The sequence below is a fragment of the Neovison vison genome, chromosome 2 (assembly GCF_020171115.1).
Source record: "Neovison vison isolate M4711 chromosome 2, ASM_NN_V1, whole genome shotgun sequence".
Lineage (NCBI taxonomy): Eukaryota > Metazoa > Chordata > Mammalia > Carnivora > Mustelidae > Neogale > Neogale vison.
Window position 1 is genome coordinate 33,864,586 of NC_058092.1, and position 8,903 is coordinate 33,873,488.

Below are 8,903 nucleotides of genomic sequence, written 5' to 3' on the forward strand. Positions count from 1 at the left end.
GGTTATGTAGGACAGGGGAGATAGGATTTGCTAGAATGAAATTTCAGATCAACTATAGGGATATTTGGACGTCCAAGATGTGGAGACTAAAAATTTGTTTTTGGCAGAGGCCGGGTGCCTGGGTGGCTCAGTTGGTTAGGCATCCGGCTCTTGGTTTCAGCTCAAGTCATGATCTCAGGAATCATGAGATCAAGGGGTCCACACCCAGCACAGAGTCTGCTTGTCCCTCTCCCTCTGCTCCTCTCCTTGCTCTCTCTCTCTCAAATAAACAAAATATTTTAAAAACAAAACATAGGGGCAATTGGGTGGCTCAGTGGGTTAAAGCCTCTGCCTTTGGCTCAGGTCATGATCCCAGGGTTCTGGGATCGAGCCCCGCATTGGGCTCTCTGCTCAGCAGGGAGCCTGCTTCCTCCTCTCTCTCTGCCTGCCTCTCTGCCTACTTGTGATCTCTGTCAAATAAATAAAATCTTTAAAAAAAAAACATAAAACATACCATTTGTGGGGGAAAAAGCCACTTTGGAATACATTTAACAAAGAGTACAAAACTCATACCCTGAAGACTATAAGACATCACTGAAAGAAATTAAAGCAGGACTAAATAAATGGAGAAGCCTCTCATGTTCATGATTTGGAAAACTTCCCATTATTAAGATGATAATACTGGGGCGCCTGGGTGGCTCAGTGGGTTAAAGCCTCTGCCTTTGGCTCAGGTCATGATCCCAGAGTCCTGGGATCGAGCTCCACGTCGGGCTCTCTGCTCTGCAGGAAGCCTGCTTCCTCTCCTCTCTCTCTCTCTGCCTGCCTCTCTGCCTACTTGTGATTCCTCTCTCTCCATCAAATAAATAAAATCTTAAAAAAAAAGAAAAGATGATAATACTACCCAAACTGATCCACAGACACAATGAAATCCTTATCAGAATCTCAACTGGCTTCTTAGTAGAAGCTGACAAGTCAGTTCTAAAATCCGCTAAAGGCTCCCGGGTGGCTCAGTCAGTTAAGTGACTCCCTTCAGCTCAGGTCATGATCCCAGGGTCCTAGGATGGAGTCCTGCATAGGGCTTCCTGCCCAGAGGGAGCCTGCCTCTGCCTCTGCCTCTGCCTCTGCCTCTGCCTTCCTCCCTCTCTCTCTGTCTCTCATGAATAAATAAATAATAAATCTTTAAAAAGATAATAAAATCCATATAGAATAGCAAGGGACCCGGAATAACCAAAACAATCTTGAAAAAGAATGACAAAGTTGCAGGACCCAGACTTCTGAATTTCAAAATTAACTACAAAGCAACAAATATCTAATAAATGAATAGAATAGTATCTATGGTCCAGCAATAAACCCATGTGTCCAAGGTCAACTGATTTTTTTAAAAAAATTATTTATTTGACAGAGAGAGAACTCACAAGTAGGCAAAGAGGCAGGCAGAGAGGCAGAGAGAGGGGGGGGGGAAGAAGTCTCCCTGCTGAACAGAGAGCCTGATGCGGGACTCGATCCCAGGACCCCGAGATCATGACCTGAGCTGAAGGCAGAGGCTTAACCCACTGAGCTGCCCAGGCGCCCCAGGTCAACTGATTTTTAACAAAGACACCAGGACCATTCAATGGGAAAAGAATGGTCTTCAGCAAATGATGCTGGAACAACTGAATAACCACGTGCAAAAAAACGAAGCTGGACTTTTACCCAAACACTATGTACGGATTGAACTCAATATGGATCAAAGGCCCAAATGTAAGAGCCAAAACTATAAAACCCTTAGAAGAAAAACACAGATCTTCATGACCTCAGATTTGGTAATGGAATCTATGGACAACAAAAGAACAAGAAACAAAATTTAAAAATCGATAAAATAGACTTCATCAGAATAGAAAACTTGTACATCCAAGGAGACTATCAAGAAGGTGAAAAGAAAACCTACAAAATGGGGGAAATGTTTGCAAATCATGTATCTGATCAGGGACTGTGTCCAGAATGTATTAAGTAGACTTAAAACTCAATAATAAAGAGACAACCCAATTTTTAGCCAAGCAAAGGATTTGAAGAGCTTGTTCTCCACAGAACCCTCAAATAGCCAATAAGCTCATGAAAAGATGTTTGACATGATTAATCGTCAGGGAAATGCAAATCGAAACCACAAGGAGATACAAATTCTCACCTCCCGGGGATGGCTATGATCAGTAAGTCAGATAACAAATGTTGGCAAGGAGAAATCAGAACCCTCATCCACTACCGGTGGGAATGTAAAATTGTGTAACCTGTTCAGAAAATAATCTGGCAGTTCATCGATTAAACATAAGTTTCCACAAGACTTCCCGTAAGACCCAACAGTTCCATTCGTAGGTCTCTACCCAAGAAACATCAAAACATATGTCCACATAAAAACTTTTACACAGAAGTTTATAGAAATGCAGTTTGTAATGTCAAAACATGGAAAGAATTCAAATGCTCACTGAATGATGAATGGATAAACAAAATGTAGTCTGCCCACACAACGGAGTATTATTCCGTCATTAAAAGGGAGTCAAGTACTGATCTGTGCCACTACGGGCATGGACCTTGGGATACCAGGCCAAGCAAAAGAAGCCAGTCACAAAAGACCACCTATTGCATCTGCTTGTATTTCATTTATACGAAATGGCCAGAATAGGCCCATCTGTAGAGATAAAAGTAGATTACAAGTCTGTAGAAGAAAACTGTGTTTTGTGTGTCAGTCTCGTGTCCTGCAACCTTGCTGAACTCAGTTATGAGTTCTCAGTGGTTCCTTGGGGCTGGGAGGAAGGTGGTGGGGAGGGGCAGGTAGGAGGGCAAGAGCTGAAAGTTTCAGATTTCTTTCTGAGGCGATAAAAAGAGATCTAGAATTGACTGTGGCTGCCCATATCTGTGAATACTAAATTCACAATTTCAATGGGTGGCTTGTGAGGCATGTGAATTATATCTCCTTATAAGTGTTAGAGAAAGAAGGCATGAACACAGGGAGATCAGCCCCACGTCTGGGCTAAGGGCAGGCTCCGAGGGTCCCCTCTCCCAGCAGAAGATGCCCACATTTCCACTCTGGGCTCATAGCAGCCAGAGCCTTGCTACAAACAAGGCAGCAGATGGTAGGTACAAAGCACCTAGAGTTTCAGCCTCGGTGGTCCCACACCTGTCCAGCTTCATTCCTCCCCACTTTTGTGTTCTACTGCCCAGGGGACAGCCTGGATTGGGCAGGGGTAGAGCAAGAGACCAACCCTGCCCACTTGTTTCCAGAGAAAAGGTGGAAAAGGGAAAGAGGAAAGGCCAAAGCACACCTCTCCAAGGCCCATTAGGCAGACGGTTGGGGAAGGCGACCCCGAGCACGTTATCCAAGGGGCCTCCCTGCAGCCTGCCCTGGCCACAAAAACGGAACTCCCGCCAGTCAGCCCTGAGTCATTCCCTCTCAGCCCCCCAAGGAAGGGGTGATTTCCTGCCTGGCCCTCTGGCTGGCTCAGGCTCCTCCCATGGACTCTGCATCCTCTTATCTCACCCCAGGCTCTCTCCCAGGGCGGCAGACCAGCCAGCGTCTGACCGTCCTGGGTTGGTCCCCCGTTTCCTCAGCAGGAAACATGGATTCAGGGGTCAAAGAGAGCCCAGCAGCTGAGTAAGAGCAGCTCAGGAGCATGGCTGGCTCTCAGAGGACGGAGGACAGAGGGCTGACTGGATCGGGTCCCTGCAGCGCTCCTGCTGGGGGTCACTACTGGATGCATCTTGGTGGTCCTTTTCCCATTTACTTGAAGCAGGCCTCTCTTGATGCTTGTCTTGAGCTCAGCCTCCTACTGTGGGAGAGACACAGCAGGCCCTGTGCCGGGCGCATACCGTTGAGTGAATAAAACAGATGGAACAGTAAGAGGTGTCTATGTAGTGATTAAAAGAGCAGGCTTTGGTATGAAATGGATCTGAATTCGAATCTCAGCTGTGCCCCTTAACAGTGACCTTGGACGACTCATTGAATCCATTGCAACCTGCATTTTCACTTCCCTAAAGGAAGGACAGGGCAACTGAGAGAGTCATTGTGGGAAGAAATGAGACCGTGCGTTAGCATCATGGCGGCACATAGCCAGGGTCCATTGGTGGCAGCTGCTACGATGCTCGGACAGGGGTCAGGAAGGAAGAGGCAGGCCCGCTCCCACCTGACTTTTGACCCAGGAGGACTGAGTTAGGATGACAGTTCCCCTCTGGCAGGGTTCTCGGCTTATCTAGCTCAGGCGGAGGCTAGCCTCACTGTTTCCATAGAAAAACACCCCAACAGAGACACAAAATTCTGGGGGGTGGGGGTTCTGAGAGGAAGGAAAGATTATGTGTAAGAAACCCAAAAGTCCTCAGGGCAGCCCTTCGGGACCAACTTTTCCAATTTTATCCCATCAGAACAACTCAGTCCCTATTCCGCATCCTCAGCAAGTCCACACCCTCCTCTGTTCCTACTGGGCTCTCCTTCCCATAGTTCACACCCTCGGGATCACCTCTCCACCTGAATTCTGTGGCTGCCATCCTCTCTCCACTCCACAGGTATCATTACTCTTCTGCCTTTGTTCCGTAAACAAAGGTTGTGTCGAGGACACCCCCTGGGTGGGGGACGGTTCTGGGGCAACTGAGCTTTCACAGAGTAGTCAGTGAACATCAGACCAGGCACGAGGCATCCCTGTGCTGAAACTTCCCTCCGCTAGTCCTAGTGGAATTTCTCACTCGTGAGGCTTTCTCCTCCTCAGGTTGCTGTCTTTCACTTACCAGCCCTCCTCCTTTTTCTCTGGAGTTAACGCAGTATACTCCCAAATTCCCACCAATTTTGTACTCAGCAAATTTAGCCCTCTCACTCCTTACCAAGGCCGTGCCCAAAGACGCACCATGTTTTTCGTAATCACAAAAGAGCTACAAGTCCTCTGGAAGGAATGTAAAATAACCTCTGTCTTTTTAAATTAGGCTTTCTGCTCTAACGTATAGTTAGAGTGACGTATAGTTGGGGGATATGAAAAGCTAGAGTCAAGGCTTGAACCACAAAGAAAATTCCAGAAGACTCAGAGATTGGAGAGTCCTGTGCCTGGGGAAGCAAAGGGACCAAAGCCCTGTGGCAGAAAGGGGATTGGGTTTGGGGATAGTGAAAGGAGCATCTTGGGGAAGAGATTTCAGGAAGGGGAAGAGGAAAGGTAGAAGGGCCTTGTGTTCCAGCGTCCAGAGATGAGTCTTGGTCCAAAGAATCCTATGGAGCCATGAAAGGATGTTAAGCAGGGAAAGAATAAAAGCAAATTTGAGCTTCAGAAAAAGCACCAAGTGAGATTGAGCTGTTCGTCAACTATCAGAATAGCAAACTTAAAACAACATTGACAAAGGTGTGGGGCAAAGACGGCGTCTGACACCCTGCCAGAACCATCCAACAAGTGGAGCGACCCTTTTGGAGAGGAGTTTGGCAACACTGGGGAAGTAAGTGTTGGGGAGATGGAGAACCCAGGGGCCTAGAGTTACCTATCCCCGAGTGTCTGACTGGTGTTGGAAATCTGGGGAAATGGGGAGACAGGCATGGGCTCAGGAGAATGATTTCTCTTCCCAACCCATTGTTCAGCAACGTCATCTTAGCAGCGTGAAATAGGCTGTGGTGGTGTATTTGCACCAAAAACCTGCAAATGCTACAAAACAGGGCTTCCTCCTGCCCCCAGAGAGTAGTTTAACAGTAGACTTAGCGCCTGAGCCAAACCTCATCCAGCAACCCCTTACATTCTCTGAGCAACGACTGCACACAGATCAAATACAGGTTTCTCTAAGCTGGGGTTTTGGCCTTATAGCCCAACAGAAAAGCCTAGGCCTGCTGATCTGAGCTGACCTTGAGGAGTCTATTGGACTCCCTGACCAAAGAATGGGCATACCTAAGTGGTCTCTTTTCCCCTAGATCTCTTCTAACAACCCCCTTAATATTCTAAAGAAGCAAAGGACTGGGGAAGGCACCTCTTCCCCGCTGTGTGGAAACAGAGAAAAATGGGAAAGTGACAGGGACAGGTAGCTGCGCCTCCTTTCACTCAGGCATGCAGAGCCCCCATCTCAACTCTGGACAGACAAAGCCCCTTGACTTGCGGGTTCTGCATCCTTCACACTATAACACTGTCTCCCTGTAGAAGTCACAGACTTGATAAGGCTTGGGTGCAGGAGTGGAGGGAGAATGATTTGAGGATAACTTTCAGTTTCCAGGCCTAGATGCCCAGGAACCTAGGGTGAGATGCAGAAAACACAGGAAGAGAAAAATCGGGATGGGTGTATGGGAGTCAGTGATAGTTGCATTTGGGACTTGGTGCATTTAGGTGAAGTGTCTACGGAACAACAAATAGGGATCCAATAAGTAGCTCAGAATCTGAAGTTCAAGAGAGTGGCACAGTCTTGGGAGTTATTGGTCTATAGATGGAACTGAAGCCACGAGATCTCTCAGGGGTGCGGGGTGATAAGGGGCAAAGCAAGGATACCTGGGGAACAACAATGTTTGAGAGAAAGAGTAAAGAAAGAAAGAAACTGGGAGGGAATGTTCCAGGGGGTAGGAGGAAACCAGGAGAATGTGATACTTTGTAGAAGCCAAGGAAGGAGGAGAATATCAAATGTTACAGAAAGGTTGAGCATGATAAGGATTGAGATGAGAGACACAATGAGGTTATTGTGGCTGGTTGAGAGTGAAGACAGCGGTAGGAGACGAGATTTAAGTAAGCAGGGGCCACATCATGCAGAACCTTGTATCCCCAAGCATGGCGGGAGGTGGTAAAAATTGCTCACATTCAGGGTACATTTTGAAAGAATATCAAATAGGACTTCCTAGTAAGTTGAATGTAGGGTAAGAGAAAGATAGGAATCAAGGAGGACTGAGGTTTTGGGTTTGATCGCTTGAGTAAACGGTGGTGCCATTTACAGAGGAAGGTAAGACTAGAGGAAAAAGAAAATCACAGGCTTCGGGGTGGGAACCAGAACCAAGAGTTTGACTTTGGGGCACCTGGGTGGCTCAGTGGGTTAAGCCTCTGCCTTTGGCTCAGGTCATAATCTCAGGGTCCCGCATCGGGCTCTCTGCTCAGCGGGAGAGCCTGCTTCCCCCTCTCTCTCTGCCTGCCTCTCTGCCTACTTGTGATCTCTCTGTCGATAAACAAATAAAATCTTTAAAAAAGAGAAGGAGAGAGTTTGACTTTGGCCATCTTAAGTATAAGTTGCCCATTAAATGTGCACGTGGAGATGCCAAGCTGGTGGGTAGTGATCCCAGTGTGGACCCCAGGACAAGCCACAGCTAGAGATACTAATTTTGAAGTCATCCGCATAGACAGAGCATCAAAGCATTGGGAGTGTGTGAACATTAATGTGTTTCCCCTCTCACTTGACCTGGAGGTTGGGTGGCCCTTGATAGGGGGCTGGGGGAGGGCTCCAAAGTCATCCCCATTGGACAGAGGAAGCTGGTCCCTATAACCCAAGAACTGGACAAGAATCAGGACGAGCCTGGGCTCAGGCTCTTCTTGCAGAAGAAATAGAGCCAGAGAAACTAAGACGTCCCAAGGTTGAAGCATTTCCATTTACTCCCTGCCCACCCAGCTCCCCCAAATCCCTCTGTAAGTAACATTAATTCAGGAGGAGGAGAAAAGGTTGACATGGAGGCCACTTAGCCTGTAGAGCCAGCGATGGTAGCCCCAGCTGAGGCCGGAGGGTCTCGTTAGAGGAGTTCATACACGTCCTTCTATCCCTGCAAGAGTCAGGGCTTGTGAGAGATGGCATAAAAGCCACCCACAAGGATAGCACTCCCAGGAGGCAGCCCTGGCTTCAGACAAGGCATCATGCCTTCTCTTTTGCTACTGATGTGAAGAAGATGAGCATAGCTAAGCCCAAGACCAGTGCTTCTCCAACTTAAATGGGTGTTCAGATCACCTGGGGATTTGGTCAAGTGCAGATTCTGTTTTAGTAGGTCTGGGGTGGGGCCCAAGATTCTGCATTTTTTAAAAGATTTTATTTATTTACGTATTTGACAGAGAGGAAAAGCTCAAGTAGGCAGAGAAAGAGGGAGAGGGTGAAGCAGGCTCCCCGCTGAGCAGGGGAAGGGAACCCCTGTGGGGTTCCATCCCAGGACCCTGCAACCATGATCTGAGCCAAAGGCAGACGCCTGACTGAGCCATCCAGGTACCCCAGATTCTGCATTTCTAACAAGCAGCCAGGCAATGTTGCTGCTGTTAGTCTACAGGCCATACTTTGAGTAGCAAAGGACAAGAGGCAGCCCTGGAGGCTCCCCACGAGAGAGGGTGCACGTCCAGTTCCAGAGAGAACGTGTTTGCGCACAAAGTTACAGAAGCCATTCAAGTGGAAACAGCCACCAGTTTGTTATGTCTGTGAGGCAGTCCTTTCCCGATGGACTACACCTTCCAGCAGCATGGCGTAGCCGCTTGACGCTCAGGCTCTGAAGCTTGACCTCCTGAGCTTGACCTCTCAGTAGGTCTGTGATCTTGGGCAAATCTTTTAATGGCTCCACCTCTCAGTCTCCCCACCTCTCTAGTGGAAATAATACTAATGGGAGGATGAGCTGAGTGAATAGATATGAAGTCCTTAGTAAGTGCTCAGTAAATGTCATTCTTGTTAATAATACACCCTTCTGTAATAGTTGACGTAGTCACATATAGAGGCTCAGTCTCCTGGTTCACGGTCAAAAAGATGACCCCCATCTCCCTCCCACCAAAAGGCCTATATCTTCTCTTTCAAATCCCTCCTCCCCTCCTGCCCACTCCCACTCCCCCTCCCCTGGCCTCTGGCCCCAGTGTGGTCTGAATGGGCCCCAAAGGGGCAGGGACAGGGACAGGACGTGGGGCTGTATCTGACAGGAACCTGAGGGGCTGGTCTGGGAGGGGATTGGGGCCCGGCTTCCTGAGGGGAGGATGGGCTAAGCCAGGCACACAGTGCCGGAGAAG